This window comes from Mixophyes fleayi, chromosome 9 (assembly GCF_038048845.1).
Source record: "Mixophyes fleayi isolate aMixFle1 chromosome 9, aMixFle1.hap1, whole genome shotgun sequence".
In the NCBI taxonomy this organism is placed as follows: domain Eukaryota; kingdom Metazoa; phylum Chordata; class Amphibia; order Anura; family Limnodynastidae; genus Mixophyes; species Mixophyes fleayi.
Window position 1 is genome coordinate 83,261,348 of NC_134410.1, and position 17,320 is coordinate 83,278,667.

Sequence of the window (17,320 nt, forward strand, 5' to 3'; positions counted from 1 at the left end):
AAGGTCATTTCACCGTCAGATTCTTCTACGTTACCTCCTCAATATTAATCATTTGCTGACGTCTTTGATAAGGTTCATGCAGAGACTCTTCCACCTCATCGTCCATGGGATTGTCCCGTATAATTATTACCTGACAAGATTCCACCTAGAGGTCAAGTTTATCCTCTCTCTCAACCTGAAACTGAGGCTATGTCCCTCTATGTCAAGGAGAACCTTCAAAGAGATTGTATCAGGCCTTCTGTCTCCCCGGCTGGGGCTGGCTTCTTTTTTGTAAAGAAAAAAGACGGCTCGCTTCGTCCCTGCATTGACTATCGCGGGCTTAATCTGGTGACCATCAAAAATCATTATCCTATCCCTCTGATTACCGAATTATTCGATCGAATTAAAGGAGCTAAGATCTTCACAAAATTGGATCTCAGAGGTGCCTATAATTTAATTAGTGGAGGCCTTAGATGCTTTCTCTTTTCTCAAAAAGGCCTTTTCTTCATACCCAATTCTGCAGCAACCAAATTTGTCGCAACCATTCTTTCTGGAAGTAGATGCATCAGCAGTTGGTGTTGGGGCAGTCCTTTCCCACTACCAACCGCCTGTTGCAATGTGCCTTTTTCTCTCTAAAGTTTCTACCAGCAGAACAAAATTACACTATCGTAGACAAAGAGTTATTAGCAATGAAGTTGGCATTATCTGAGTGGCGATATCTCTTGGAGGGGGCTCAACATGTAGTAACGATTTTTACTGACCATAAAAATCTACTGTATCTACAAATGGCACAATGTCTTAATCCTCTGCAAGCTCGATGGTCTCTCTTTTTCTCTTGTTTTAATCTACATGTCACCTTTAAACCTGGACATTTTAATAAAAGAGCGGATGCCCTGTCACAAGCCTTTGATACCTCAGCAGATTCAGACCCATCTATTAATCGTCCCATCTTGGATCCTAAGTGCTTATTGGCTTCTACTGTGTCTCAGTCTCCTCCTCCTGGTAAATCTTTCGTTCCTAAAACACTTCGGAAGAAATTATTACGTTGGTACCATGCTTCTAAGTTTTCTGGCCATGCAGGGTTCCTGAAAACCTACGAGTTGATATCCCGCTCCTATTGGTGGCCATCCATTTGTGTTGATGTTAAGGACTTTGTTGCTACCTGTGATGTCTGTGCACAGCACAAATCTTCTCGCCTGGCTCCTATGGGACCCCTGCTACCGCTTTCTATACCCTCCAAACCATGGACTCACATCAGCATGGATTTCATAACCGATCTCCCTACCAGTAAAGGTCACAATACTGTATGGGTCGTGGTAGACCGCTTTTCAAAGATGGCGCATTTTGTACCACTTGTGGGCTTACCTTCTTCCTCAATCCTGGTGCAACACTTTATTCAAGAAATTTTTCGATTACATGGGTGCCCTCAAGAGATTGTTTCTGACAGAGGAGTACAATTTAGGAGTCCAACTTAACTTTTCATCCGGATATCATCCACAATCTAATGGGCAGACAGAGAGAGTATGTTCTCTTTTGCTTCACAGGATAACTGGATAGATCTCCTACCATGGCCAGAGTTTGCTCATAATAATTTGTTTCTTAAATCTACTTCTTTTACTCCATTTTTTATTGTATACAGGTTACACCCTAGTTTGCCCAAGTTTTCATCCCTCCTTCCCACCCATGTTCCTGCTGCTACAGAAATTCTTCGGAACTTTTCTGTTACCTGGTGTTAGGAACCCCTCCAGCTGGAACAGCACAACCCGGAGTCTGCTCTGCCAGTCAGGTGTTCACTGGAGCCCCTAGTAGTGGGGACAGACTTGACCGCAGACTGACAGAGGGTCGTGAAGTGCGTACCGGCTGGGGAGAACCCAGGAAAGCGGTGCGAAGTCCAGGCAAGGGTCAAGGGCTGGAAGCAGGCAACGAATCCAATAGACAAGCCAAGGTCAAGGGTCACGAGCAAAGAGGGAAGTCGGTAAACACGCCAGAGGTTGAGATCACAAGAAACACAGGCAGGGTCCAAATCCAGGCAAGGGGTCATACACGGGCAATCCAACAGAATATCCAAAGGACAGTGTCACTCACTGGACTGTGAGTGCTACTTCTAAGGTAGCTAGGAACCGTGTCCGTCCATTATTATGAGGTACTGCGCATGTGCAGTCCCTTTTAACCTTCAGTTCTGTTCCTTTAACTTAATTGGCTGATCAGGCAACACTCCCTATATTAAGCACCTGTGGTCAATACCACGTTGCCTGATCTTGGAGTCTCATTCCTCATGAGTCTCTGAAGGTGTTCCAGTGCCTCCTCGTGTGTTCAGCTTATGCTGATTCCTGTTTGCCGTTTGTGGTTTCCAGACCACTTCTACTCCTCGTGTTCCTAGTGACTTCAGCAGCTGATTCCTATCCGCTGCCTCCGTATATCTACAGTTACAGATTACTGCAAACTCTCCTGTGTTTCATTGTGACTCCAGCAGCTGATTCCTATCCACTGCCTCCGTGTGTCTAACAAGTTACAGATCTCTCCAACTCTCCTGTGTTACATCGCTACTGTTCCAGCTGATTCCTGTTAGCTACTTCAGCGTGTCTACAGAGTCCCGCTCGTCTCAGCGCTCCAGTCTGCATTCTACCTGGCGTCAGCGGACCCGCTGCCTACTGCTTCTACAGTGTGTCCATTTGTGTCAACTTACCTGTTAGCATCGAGTCTACGCTCCTCGGCTTCCAGCTCTGCTACATCGCTTCAGCTCTCCCGTGGTCTCCTGTTGTTCCATTCGATATACTACTGCTTCCTGAGTATTTGTCGTCCTTGCTGGCCTACCTACAGTGCGCTGCACCTACCTGCCGCTTCCATTCTGCAAGGACTTCTCATCTCGTCAGTTCCCTGCCACTCAGGTATCCCTGCAGCTATCTCTAACAGCCTGCTCATCTGAACCACGGTATGCATACTTCTCATTGACTGTGCTGGTGTATTGCATATCCATCTGGACTGAGTTGTTCTCCTCCGGAGTTTCCATCCTCTGAGACTATTGCTATTATTGACTGTGTTTCCTTTTGCTGGACTATTCTAGTGACTTTGTTTATCTGTGCAGTGCTGTTCATTCATTATTATTATTGTGTGCAGTTCAACGTGGGATCAAGTTCAGTGTACCCGTGTAGACTCTGCATTGCATTTATCTCCTCGTGTCCTTCCTCACATATATATTCAGTGGTACAACTTGCTAGAGGCAGACCACTGATTCCTGTTTCCCTGTGTCACCAGTTGCATATATCCTCTCACATAAGCAGTGGTACAACTTGCTACACGCAGACCACTGACTTCCCCGTTACCTTCACCTGGATTCCATTCCTTCACTACAGACAGCGGTACAACTTGCTATACGCAGACCGCTGACTTCCACCTCCTTATTACTCCTGGACATTCTTCTCACTATAGCAGTGGTACAACTTGCCGTGCGCAGACCACTGACTACCCTCACGTGTCCTTGTCCATCCAGATCCTCGTGTTCAGTGCTGCTAGTCATAGACTTTCTGAGCATTCTCTAACCATCTGCTGTTTCCAGTTCCATTATCACCCTGCCACCAGAGTATCATATACCAACTCTACTGCTCTGATAAGACCATCAGCGGGTGATACTGGGTAAAGACTCCTAGTGCCCGTGACAGTAAGATCAGGCCATGACAGACCCAGATTCGGAACCCACAGCTAAAGAGATGCTGCAGCATCTGGTCACCCGTGTGGAACAACAGGATGTTCGTCAACAACTATTACTACAATGTTACCAGACGTTAGTCTCCCAAAGAACGTCTGGGCAGAATATTACAGCTTCTGTTGATGCTCCTGTGCTTTCCTCCGTTTCCCCAGTGCCATCCCAGGTGTCTACGGCTTCCACGCTTCACCTGCCAACTCCGTCAAAGTATGATGGAGATCCCAAAACATGTAGAGGTTTCCTCAACCAATGCTCAGTACATTTTGAGCTCCAACCTCAAAACTTTTCTACTCATCGTTCCAGAGTGGCCTATCTCATCTCATTATTCTCCGGACAAGCTCTCGCATGGGCTTCCCCTCTGTGGGAAAGAAATGATCCGTTGTTACAGGATAGTGCCAAATTTATTTCCATGTTTCGTAATGTATTCGATGAACCAGGTCGTGTTATTTCCGCTGCCTCCAGCATTCTTCGTTTACGACAGGGTTCTCGTACAGTAGGACAGTACGTCATTCAATTTAGGATCTTAGCCTCTGAGCTTCAGTGGAACACTGAAGCGTTAATTGCCGCCTTCTGGCAGGGGCTCTCGGACAAAATTAAAGATGCACTGACTACTCAAGAACTCCCTATGTCTTTAGAAGATTTGATTTCTCTTTGTCATCGTGTGGATCTCAGATTTCGTGAGAGGGACTCTGAGAGAACTACTTCAGCTAAAACATCTCTTCGTCCCACTTCTCAAATTCGTCCTGCTTCACCTCCGGTAATACCGATGGAGATTGGACGTTCCAAACTAACCTCTGCAGAGAGGAATCGAAGAATTAAGAATAGACTTTGTATCTATTGTGCTGATGCCACACATATGCTCCAGTCATGCCCTAAAAAATCGGGAAATGCCAGGCCCTAACTAGTTCTGGAGAGGTGAAGTTAGGGTCCCTGGAGTCCTCTCCATCTTCTATGAAATCAAAAATCTGTGCATTTGACGTTACCATTTCATTTGCTACTAAGTCTTTTGAGTCCCAAGCTCTGATTGATTCAGGAGCTGCGGGAAATTTCATTTCTGAATCCCTTGTAAATCAATGGTCCCTACCAGTGATTACCCTGAAGACTCCTGTTACGGTGACTGCTATCGATGGATCACGTATTATCAACGGTCTCATCACCCAAAGTACGTCTTCAGTGACCCTTCAGATTGGTGTTCTACACCGAGAAGAAATTTCGTTTCTAATCCTTCCTGTTACTACAAGTCCGATTGTTTTAGGCCTTCCATGGCTTCAATGTCATTCTCCCCAGATTGACTGGCGCACTCCTCAAGTTACGTCTTGGGGACCTGAATGTCACCAACATTGTCTTTCTCGTGTTGTTCCTCGTAAAATACAGCAAACCTCCATTTCACCTTCCTCACCGGGACTTCCTCCTCAGTATGCTTCATTTGCCGACGTCTTTGATAAAGCTCAGTCTGAACGTCTTCCTCCTCTTTGTTCATGGGATTGTCCGATTGACCTGTTACCTGGCAAGACTCCACCTAGGGGTCGTGTGTATCCACTTTCATTACCTGAGACTCAGGCTACTGCTGAATACATCCAAGAGAATCTCCAGCGAGGATTTATTCGACCTTCTACTTCTCCCGCTGGAGCTGGGTTCTTCTTCGTGAAGAAGAAAGATGGATCATTACGCCCCTGCATAGATTTTCGTGGACTTAATGCTATCACTATCAAAAATCGGTATCCCATTCCTCTGATTACTGAGTTGTTTGATCGGATCAAGGGAGCCCGGATTTTTACTAAGTTGGATCTTCGTGGTGCCTACAACTTGATTAGAATCAGGTCCGGTGACGAATGGAAAACAGCTTTTAACACCAGAGATGGGCATTATGAATACTTAGTAATGCCCTTCGGGTTATGTAATGCCCCTGCTGTTTTCCAGAGCTTCATTAACGAGATCTTTCGGGACCTGTTATATGTATGTGTCGTAGTATATCTGGACGACATACTCATCTTTTCCCAAGACCTGCCTTCACATCACCAACAAGTGGACGAAGTTCTTTCCAGACTCCGGAAAAATTCATTATTCTGTAAATTAGAAAAATGTTCATTTGAGTTGCCCCAGATTCCATTTTTGGGTTATATTGTTTCCGGAGTTGGTCTACAAATGGATCCAGAAAAGGTGAATGCTGTGTTACTTTGGCCTCAGCCAACTACTCTTCGTGCCATTCAGCGTTTTTTAGGCTTTGCCAACTACTATAGACGCTTCATTCAAGACTTCTCTTCAATTGCATCTCCCATTGTGGCTCTAACTCGCAAAGGGGCCAATACTAAGCAATGGTCATCTGAGGCTCTCCAAGCCTTTCAATTTCTTAAAGAGTCCTTCTCCTCTGCTCCCATCCTTCGACAGCCTGATGTGACGCTTCCCTTCTTCCTAGAAGTAGACGCCTCTAATGTTGGTTTAGGAGCCATTCTCTCCCAGAAATCGGAGCAACAAAAATTCCATCCTTGTGCCTTTTACTCTCGGGGTCTTCTGCCAGCGGAGAAGAATTACACCATCGGGGACAAGGAGTTGCTGGCTATTAAAGTAGCATTGGAGGAGTGGAGATATTTGTTAGAGGGAGCTCGTCATCCGGTGACAATTTTTACGGATCATAAAAATTTGTCATACCTACAGTCTGCTCAATGTTTAAATCCTGGTCAGGCAAGATGGTCTCTTTTCTTTTCCCGTTTTGATCTAATCATAACCTTCAAACCAGCTGCAAAGAATAAAAAAGCAGACGCTCTATCTCGAGCCTTTGTGGCGTCCTCAGACGTTGAAGAGAGTCCTAACCACTTTATATTAGACCCCAAATGTGTTTCTCTGGCTGCTTCTTCCACTAAAGTGCTACCATTTGGTAAGACCCTCGTGCCTCCTGCTCTTAGGAAAAAAATCCTTTCATGGTTTCACTCTTCTCGTTTCTCTGGACACGCTGGTGAACGCAAGACCTTTGAAATCCTCTCTCGAAGTTATTGGTGGCCTTCTATGAGGAGAGATGTCAAAGAGTTTATCGCGGCATGCGATTTATGCTCCCAGTTCAAGACCCCCCGCAGAACTCCAGCGGGGTTGCTTCAGCGACTACCCATTCCATCTAAGCCTTGGACCCATATTAGTATGGACTTTGTTACTGAGCTTCCTCCTAGTAAGAATTGCAACACCATTTGGGTAGTGGTGGATAGATTTTCGAAGATGGCGCCTTTCGTTCCCTTGTCTGGTTTACCTTCTTCTTCTACCCTGGCTGAACATTTCATTAGAGAAATTTTCCGTATCCATGGATGTCCATCCGAGATCGTGTCAGATAGAGGAGTACAATTCGTTTCCAGATTCTGGCGGGCCCTTTGCAAGACCTTGGGCATACGATTAGCACTCTCATCTTCCTACCATCCTCAATCGAACGGACAAACTGAAAGAGTCAACCAAGATCTTGAGACTTTCTTAAGGATGTTCTCGTCAGCCAATCAAGACAACTGGGTAGAATTACTTCCTTGGGCTGAATTCGCTCATAACAACATGTACCATGAGTCATCCTCTAAAACTCCATTCTTTGTGGTTTACGGTCACCATCCGTCTTTCCCAAAATTTCCTGCCCTCCCTCCCACCCAAGTTCCTGCTGTTGAGACTTTGTGTCAAACCTTCAAAAATATTTGGGCTCAGGTAAAAACCTGTTTAAAGAAGACATCTGCCAGATATAAGTCTTTTGCGGACAAAAAGAGACTGGCTATTCCACCATTGAAAGTCGGAGACCGGGTGTGGCTATCTACTAAGAATATTCGTTTGAAGGTTCCATCCATGAAATTTGCTCCCCGTTTTATTGGTCCATATAGGATCATTCAAGTTATAAATCCAGTTTGCTTCAAACTTTTACTTCCCAAGAGTCTTCGTATTTCCAACACCTTCCATGTTTCCTTCTCAAACCTCTCATCATCAACCGTTTCTCGGTCCCTCCTTCAGCACCTCGGCCACTTCAAGTTCATCAGGAGGAAGACTTTGAGATTACTCAGGTTTTGGATGCTAAAATTTCGCGAGGAGTTCTTCGTTTCCTCGTGCATTGGAAAGGCTTTGGTCCTGAGGAGCGTTTATGGATCAAAGCTGAAGATCTCAACGCTCCAGCCCTCTTGAAAAAGTTCTATACCAAATTTCCGGACAAACCCGGTTCCAGGTGTTCTGTGCCCACCTTTAAAAGGGGGGGTACTGTCACTCACCGGACTGTGAGTGCTACTTCTAAGGTAGCTAGGAACCGTGTCCGTCCATTATTATGAGGTACTGCGCATGTGCAGTCCCTTTTAACCTTCAGTTCTGTTCCTTTAACTTAATTGGCTGATCAGGCAACACTCCCTATATTAAGCACCCGTGGTCAATACCACATTGCCTGATCTTGGAGTCTCATTCCTCATGAGTCTCTGAAGGTGTTCCAGTGCCTCCTCGTGTGTTCAGCTTATGCTGATTCCTGTTTGCCGTTTGTGGTTTTCAGACCACTTCTACTCCTCATGTTCCTAGTGACTTCAGCAGCTAATTCCTATCCGCTGCCTCCGTATTGTCACTCACCGGACCGTGAGTGCCTCTTCCCGGACATTTAGGAACCGTGGCCGTCCTCCATCCTGAGGGTCTGCGCATGCGCAGCCCTTTCCTATACTTCAGTGTATGTCCCTTTAACTCAATTGGCAGATCAGGCAACACTCCCTATATTAAGCACCTGTGGTCAACACCACGTTGCCTGATCTTGGAGTCTCATTCCCCATGAGTCTCTGAAGGTGTTCCTATGTTTCCTCGTGTATTCAGCGCTGCTGATTCCTGTGGTTTCCAAACCACTTCTACCTCTGTGGTTTCCAAACCACTTCTACTACTGTGGTTTCCATACCACTTCTACCATCAACTGTATCATCGTGACTGTTGGCTGATTCCTATCCGCTGCCTCCGTGCACTACAGTCTTCTATACCACTTCAACGCTATCATATTCCATTGTGACTGTTTGCTGATTTCTACCCGCTGCCTCCGTGCACTACAGCCTTCTCTCCACATCCACTCACCTGTTCATCATCAAGTCTGTGAGCTGATTCCTATCCGCTGCCTCCGTGCACTACAGGCTCCAGCTTGTAACTCGTCTGTGTTCATCATCATGACTGCTAGCTGATTCCTATCCGCTGCCTCCGTGCACTACAGTCTCCAGCTTGCAACTCGCCTGTGTTCACCATCGTGACTGTTAGCTGATTCCTATCCGCTGCCTCCGTGCACTACAGTCTCCAGCTTGCAACTCGCCTGTGTTCACCATCGTGACTGTTAGCTGATTCCTATCCGCTGCTCCTGTGCACCTCAGCCTCATCTCATCTCTCCCGTGTTTCCTCGTGACTGCTGCTATTATTACCATCTGCTTCTCTTCGTGATCATCAGCTCCTGGTCTACTCTGCTCTCCCGTGTTCCATCGCTATTGGTACCTGTTGGTTGCTACTGGTTACCTCCGTGTGTCCGCAGAGCCCTGCTGCTGCTGTCAGCTCTATCGTCCACCCGCTGCTGATCCGCTCTCCACGCCTTCCTGTGTCCTGCTGGTCTCTACCCTCCTGTCAGCATTGGATTCGTATTTCATCAGCTACTCCTCTGCTAGATCATCTCCATTCTCCTGGGTCCTCCATGAGTCCAGTTCCACGTTCTACTGATTCCTGTGGATTCGTGTCCCTGTTGGTCTACTTACCTGTGCGCTGCACCTACTAGACTCTTCCTCCCGGGACTTCTCATCCTGCCGGCCTCCTGCCGCTCAGGTATCGCTGCACTCCTATCTGACTGCCTACTTCTGAACCATGGTATGCATTCTTCTCATTGACTGTGCTGGTGTATTGCATACCTTGCTGGACTGTGTTGGTTCTCCTCTGGAGTCTGCTATCCGCTGAGTCTATTGCCATCATTGACTGTGTTATCTTGTGCTGGATTACTTCAAGAGACTTTCTATATTTGCAGACCTGTTCAGTCATTTATATATATTGTGCATATTATTGTGGATCGTGTTTAAGGTGCCCGTGTACATCCTGTGTTGCAGTCTCTCCCCGTACACCTCCTCACATATATATTCAGTGGTACAACTTGCTGAAGGCAGACCACTGATCCCTGTTTCCAGTATCACCTGTTCCAGTATCCTCTCACATAGCAGTGGTACAACTTGCTATCGCAGACCACTGACTACCCGGATACCTCCACTTGGATTCCATTCCTTCACTCAGACAGCGGTACAACTTGCTCTCCGCAGACCGCTGACTCTCATCACCTCCTCGTTGCTGTTGGACATTCCTCCTCACCATAGCAGTGGTACAACTTGCTATCGCAGACCACTGACTACCTTCACGTGTCCTTGTCCATACAGTTCCTCGTGTATTAATACCTCCATATTACCAGTGCTGCTAGTCATAGACTTTCCTGAGCATCTCATCATCTACCATTGCCTGTTCCGTGATCACCCTGCTACCAGAGTACTCTATTACCATCTACATTGCTCTGGTAAGCCTACCACCTGGTGATCCCTGGGTAAAGACTCCTAGTGCCCGTGACACGTATATCTACAGTTACAGATTACTGCAAACTCTCCTGTGTTTCATCGTGACTCCAGCAGCTGATTCCTATCCACTGCCTCCGTGTGTCTAACAAGTTACAGATCTCTCCAACTGTCCTGTGTTACATCGCTACTGTTCCAGCTGATTCCTGTTAGCTACTTCAGCGTGTCTACAGAGTCCTGCTCGTCTCAGCGCTCCAGTCTGCATTCCACCTGCCGTCAGCGGACTCGCTGCCTACTGCTTCTACAGTGTGTCCATTTGTGTCAACTTGCCTGTTAGCATCGAGTCTACGCTGTCACTCACCAGACTGTGAGTGCTTCTTACCGTGTGTTTAGGAACTGTGAGAGATATACATTTTATGAACTTCTTAAAGTAATGCATTTTGTATAATTACTGCAGAAAGAAGAATAGTCTGCAGCTTGCAGAATATTCTCCATGAACTTTGCCTCACATTCATTTCTTTTTCGCCAACATGTCTCTTCTCAAGAATGTGCACATCCAGCAGCTTCGGAACCAGGAGCCCACGACCCCCACTTGAGGCCTACGTGACTGAGATAAAGACATCTGCTTTACATCATGCCCACAAACTGCTGACATGGACAAGTTGCCTTGAGAAACCTTGTATTCCTTATCTCCCTTTTTCTGTGAAACTATGTATAAATAAAGCTACTCTGACTTAGGGCTGGTCAGAACCAGATACATTTTCAGCCCAACATCTAAAGTTGTCTGTCTCTCTATCGATCGATACCCACAAGGTATAGCAGCCGGAGTTCAGGAGAAAGGACCCGTTTAGGTCATCTCTGACAGTTTCAGTGGGGGCTCGACGCCGGGGTCTCCAATACATCAGACCTCCCGACAACGGGGTTCTCCCTTTCCAGACAGACAGACGTTAATCCAGCGCTGGTGAGCAAAAAGCTTTATTTTTGCTCTTAGAGCTGTCTCTGTGGAGGGGGAATAATCCCAGCTCGAGGGTACTGCAGTCTGATTGACGGAGATCCCTGAACTCTGGCAACAGATACTATTAAGAGTATCAAGGTACTTGTGTGTAATCTGTCTTGTATTGTTACATGTATTGATATATTGTCTTCTCTATGCCACACACCTGATACATACACATGAATAACACCACAGAACTCAGTCAGATCACACAGTTGACCCTGAAAATAATCTTGATTGTATACTTGATTGTGTTTTTTTGTTGGATTTTAGTAAAAGTAGTCAGGAACATTCAGAAAGGCAGACCCGCTGCAAACTTGTTGTAAAGCAAGACAGGAACAAATAAAAGTTTTCTCATTCAAAATATATTGGACCATAAGGTAATCCCAGTATGGGAAATAAAGGGTCCAAGACAGGAGAGAAATCCGAAAAGTACGGGGATCTAGACCCCATAAAGTATATGCGAAAGCATAAAGGCAAGGATTTCACAAAGGGGATGAGAAAACTGTTCAAAGCTGCAGGGGTGTCTGAAGAACGGTACATTAAAAGTTCCATTTTTGAAACAACTAATTAAAGACAATGAGAAAGCTCTGAAAGAAAAAGGTTATTTTGACAGATGTGTTGCATGGTGTAAAATGTCAGAAGAATTAGAGAATGACAATGATTGCTGTGATATGTTACAGTTAACAAATTTAAGTGACACTGATGAAATAGAAAATGTATCACAAGCTAAATGATATAATGACTAAAACAATGAATCAAGTAGGTTGTGTACTAAAAATGTATGTTTAAATGCTGCGCAGCTGAAGAGTGAGATGTGCCCCTCCCTTATTCTGTGTAAAAGATTTCAGTGTGTTGAGATAAGAAGCACTCTGTGTTTTTTTGTTATCTGACAATGTATGTAACATTGATAAAATGGTTCTTCCAAGTATGTTTCTATTTTTCAATAGGAAAAATATGTCCTGAGTGCTGATTGATATTAGCATGTTGAAGCTGATGTGTATTTAGTCTAATGCTGGGACTTGTAGTTCCACAGCAGTAGGCTGGAAGATAGCAGTTAAGTTTTCTTTCTCTGTATGTGAGTTTTATCTCCGTCTTACTGCGTGTGAGGGAGATCCATGTTTGTCTGTCTTGACCGTTTTACAAGAGACATGTTTCAAGGTTGAAAAAGCTGTACAGTTGTAAATGTAATGTTTTTGAAGAGATGCAAAAGAAGTTTTAAAGTCTTTGGTCCGTCACAAGACTGTAAATAATGTACATTATCACTATTACTGGTTTCAGAACAAAGTTGGCTGGGGTCCAACAAGCCGTTTCTATATTTGAACAAAGTAATATTTATTTATTTATTTTTTTTTGAGAAAAATAGCTTTCTCTTTAATGAAGTTGAGAATTGTGGGAGTGAGCTTTACATGGAGAGATATTACAAGCTGTTTTTATCTGTGTAAAATGGCGCTGATAAATGTTCTCAGAAATCAGGAGGGTTTGTTATGCCCATAAAGAATTGTTACGAGATAAAATGTCGTCTGTGAGCGAGAATTGTGAATATATATTTGTACATGGAAATCACAGAATCTGGAAATATGTGTGAATATTTGGTTTACAAAGAGATGATGAGAAAGGAGTGGCTTTGAACACTCGACCAGGTCTCGTCACTTTGACATTCCCTGTTTGTGATATTGGGGACTGCCTCTTTGAGGAAATCAGTTTTTCATTGCGTGGAATGCATAGCGTCACAGTTAAGCTACAAAGAGAAACTTTTAAGCAAGTGTCGTATTAGCAGCTGTTCAACGTGAATTAATAACAGTTACTGTAATTCCTAGTGAATAAATATTAATCTTTATGCAAAAGTTTTTTTCTTCACAGATCTCCAGCAAAAAAGACCATTTAGGCAATCCAGATTGCATTGATCCAACTTCCAATGAATAGAAGTTGCAATATGTTTTGGTCAACAGCTGAATAAAAAGCAGCTTTTCAGCTGATCAAATATTTAATCACAAGCGCCCCAGCCCTTGGGCTACCTAACTATGAACTCCTGTTTAACTTGTTCTGCCATGAACAAGAAGGGCACGCTCATGGCGTACGAACACAAGAGCATGGGAGCAGACAAAGACCATTGGGGTACTACTCACAAAAAAATTAGCCCCCGTCATAGTGGGAGCCCCAACATGTATAAAAGCAGTAGCAGCAGCCGCTTTATTGCTACAAAAAGTTGCAGACATAGTGCTGGATCACCCTCTCACCATTCAGGTACCACACTCAGTCATGGAAATACTGAATCAAGCCAGAACAAAACACATCTCAGTGGCTAGATTAACTAAATATGAAGTAGCACCACTGACACCCTCAAACGTTACACTAAAAAGATGCACAGTTTTAAATCCAGCAACATTGTTCCCAAGTTGCATGGATATAAAAGAGGGGAGTAACAGTATAGATGCTGCAGACACAGACAGTAACACTATAGATGCTGCCAACACAGACAGTATAGAAAGTGATGCTGAAGACACAGACAATATAGAGAGTGTTGAGGCTGTGACAAAGCAGGAAACACAACTAAAAAAATTTCTCTGTGATCATGACTGTCTAGCCTTAATGGATCTGGAAACTAAACCTCCCAGGGATGTTAAAGAGACACCTCTTAGCAACCCTGATTTACTCCTGTTTGTAGATGGGTCCAGATATTATGAGGAGGGCTCTCCCAAAACAGGTTATGCAGTTACAACAGAAACAGACATTGTACTCCAGCAACCCCTCCCACCAAGTCAATCTGCACAGCAAGCTGAATTAGAAGCACTTATAAGTGTATGTCAGTATGCAGAAGGGAGAACAGCTAACATTTACACTGACTCCAGATATGCCTTTGGGGTTGCACATGACTATCAAAGTATTTGGAAGAACAGACACTTTATGGCCTCTAACGGTAAACCCATTAAAAATGCAGAAATCATTTTGAGTTTGTTTGCTGCATTAGAACTGCCCAAGGAAGTGGCAGTCATAAAGGTAAAAGCACACACCAGAGTGCAGACTATGGAAGTAAGAGGAAACAGACTAGCAGACCAGGCTGCAAAAGCTGCAGCAGACTTACCGCTAGTACAACACTATTTAGTGTCCACAACACCCCCCACCCTCCCTATAGATCTGGAAATGCTAAAAATCCTACAAAAGCAAGCAGCAGTATCTGAAAAAGAGGAGTGGAAAAAGAGGAGGGCGGAACACATAGAGGGCATATGGGCCACAACAGACAGACACTGTCTCCCTAGAGTCCTTTTTCCTACACTGGCTGCTCTAGTGCATGGGCCTTCCCATGTTTCAAAAGACGCAATAATTAACTCTGTATTCAGACACTGGATCGCGCCAGGCTTCAGCACAGCTGCCAGTAATCTGGTAAAGGCCTGCCCCATCTGTAACACACACAACCCTGGTCACACAGTAACAGTACCTCCCAGGGTGACACCTAAACCCCTCTACCCCTTTCAGCGCATACAGATAGATTACATTCAGCTACCCAAATGTGGAATATATGAATATGTCCTAGTAGCTACTGATCTATTCTCCAGTCTCTTCGGAAGCGTGGGCGGTATCCAAAGCCACAGCGAAAAATACAGCCAAGAAGCTGCTATCTGAGGTAGTATGTAGATACGGGGTTCCAGAGGTGATTGAATCAGACAGAGGTACTACTTTTACAGGAGAAGTGATGACATCTATCATGTCAGACTTGGGAATTGCTCAAGCATTCCATACCCCCTACCACCCGCAGAGTAGTGGCAAGGTAGAAAGGATAAATGGCACTCTCGAGCTCAAAATACAGAAAGCCATGAAAAGCACAGGGATGCCCTGGCTGCAATGCCTTCCCCTCGCCCTATACTCAGTCAGGACAACACCTAATAAGAAACACAGGCTGAGCCCCTATGAAATACTGTTTGGGGGGCCGCCAAAGACAGGGTGTTATTTTCCACAATCTTTAGTGAAACACCAAGGTGAACTGACTAGTTATGTGAAAGAACTACAGAAGTCCCTCACTAACATACATTCTTGAGTTTTCTCTTCAATCCCAGATCCAGAGGATTGCACTGGAACACATGCCCTGGTGCCAGGAGATTACGTCTTTGTAAAAAGACACGTGAGGAGGTCTCTGGAACCACGATTTGAGGAGCCATATCAAGTTCTGTTGACTACACCCACTTCTGTGAAACTTGAAGGAAAGGATCCTTGGATCCACGCTAGCCACTGCAAAAAGGCTACGGTGACCCAGGAAAAACCATGAAGGGGAGTAAGGTCCTTTAAAAAAATTGTTCTTTTTCTATGTTTTCCTACAGCCTTTTCTAATTTAGAAGAGCCAGAGAATGTTATAGCACACTTGCACAACGCCATCAGTCAAATAACCAATACCAGCAACTGCTGGGTATGTTCTCGTACTCCTTCCATCAGTAAAAATATAGCTCTGGTTCCCATACCTTTGAGTAGTGAAGAGCTGACTAAAATGAGAGAGGGAAACTTCTCATGTGGACGCATGGTCAGCCACAAGTATAAAACCACCAGATACCCAGTAGTAAAACTAGGCACGAATGGAGTCAGACCAAAATATTGTTTCAATAAGGGAATAGAATCCAATAGGGCTATAAATGAGTCAATATGGACCCCATATGGCCAAATACGCATTAGTTACCAAAATAAGAGTTTCCCTTTAGGGTCCGTCCCTAAATCACGCTGTCAGGTTATAGTAAATTTCACCCAACCTTATTTATCACACTGTAATACTAAATGCAGCCAAACAGAGAAGAAGTAATAGACGGGTACATGACAGAAGCCAAAGAAATGAAGGGGAATTTCAGGAAAGAGAATTTTGACCCCGATACAGTAAATGATGGCTGGTGGACATCAGCCTTCTTATGGTTAAATCCTAGCAATTAGGGCACAGGTATTTTCGCATGGATTTCAGGCATTTTAATATGGATAGCTAAGATATTAGCTTTATTGTTGTTGCTATATGTCATTTTTAAAATAAGCTTATGTTTTTTCCAATGCTGTTTGAAAAGGTGCAGAAATGATCTCATTCTGAATAAAAAGTCTTTTAAAAGACATGTAAAGCCCAAACCGGTATCAGAGGTTTATCTTGTCCTCTCTGAGCTTTAAGGCTCTTTTGTACTCTCCCCCCGTCAGTCTTTCCCATTTTCTTTTTTATTATTTTTAAGAATTAGGTGTACATGAACCATAGACCTGATTGAATGTATCTTTACCATCCTCTAAGGGCCTATTAGAGGTTCCATTGAATTGAATGAAGTAGGTCGGGTGCAGGAGTGCTTCATGCACACCAAAAGGATAGGCAGGGCAATTATAAAAATGATAAAAAGAGGGGTTTATGTGAGAGATATACATTTTATGAACTTCTTAAAGTAATGCATTTTGTATAATTACTGCAGAAAGAAGAATAGTCTGCAGCTTGCAGAATATTCTCCATGAACTTTGCCTCACATTCATTTCTTTTTCGCCAACATGTCTCTTCTCAAGAATGTGCACATCCAGCAGCTTCGGAACCAGGAGCCCACGACCCCCACTTGAGGCCTACGTGACTGAGATAAAGACATCTGCTTTACATCATGCCCACAAACTGCTGACATGGACAAGTTGCCTTGAGAAACCTTGTATTCCTTATCTCCCTTTTTCTGTGAAACTATGTATAAATAAAGCTACTCTGACTTAGGGCTGGTCAGAACCAGATACATTTTCAGCCCAACATCTGAAGTTGTCTGTCTCTCTATCGATCGATACCCACAAGGTATAGCAGCTGGAGTTCAGGAGAAAGGACCCGTTTAGGTCATCTCTGACAGAACCGTGGCCGTCCACCATCCTGAGGGTCTGCGCATGCGCAGCCCTTTCAATCCTCCAGTACCTGTTCCTTTTAGTTAATTGGCTGATCAGGCAACACTCCCTATTTAAAGCACCTGAGTTCCATACCTCGGGGCCTGATCTTGGAGTCTCATTCCCCATGAGCCTCTGAAGGTGTTCCTGTGTTTCCTCGTGTATTCAGCTCAGCTGATTCCTGTGGTTTCCAGACCACTTCAACTCTCCTGTGGTTTCCAGACCACTTCAACTCTCCTGTGTTTCATCGTGACTGTATTAGCTGATTCCTATCCGCTGCCTCCGTGC

General features: G+C 44.6%; 1 long non-coding RNA gene across 1 annotated transcript; it reads left to right on the forward strand.

Annotated features, from left to right (window-relative positions):
• The first annotated feature begins 14,386 nt into the window (after nt 1-14,386).
• LOC142100789 (uncharacterized) lies at nt 14,387-16,909 on the forward strand. The gene is made up of 2 exons (XR_012678909.1): nt 14,387-15,443; nt 16,598-16,909. It is a non-coding gene; the product is annotated as an uncharacterized LOC142100789 (long non-coding RNA).
• The last annotated feature ends 411 nt before the right edge of the window (nt 16,910-17,320 follow it).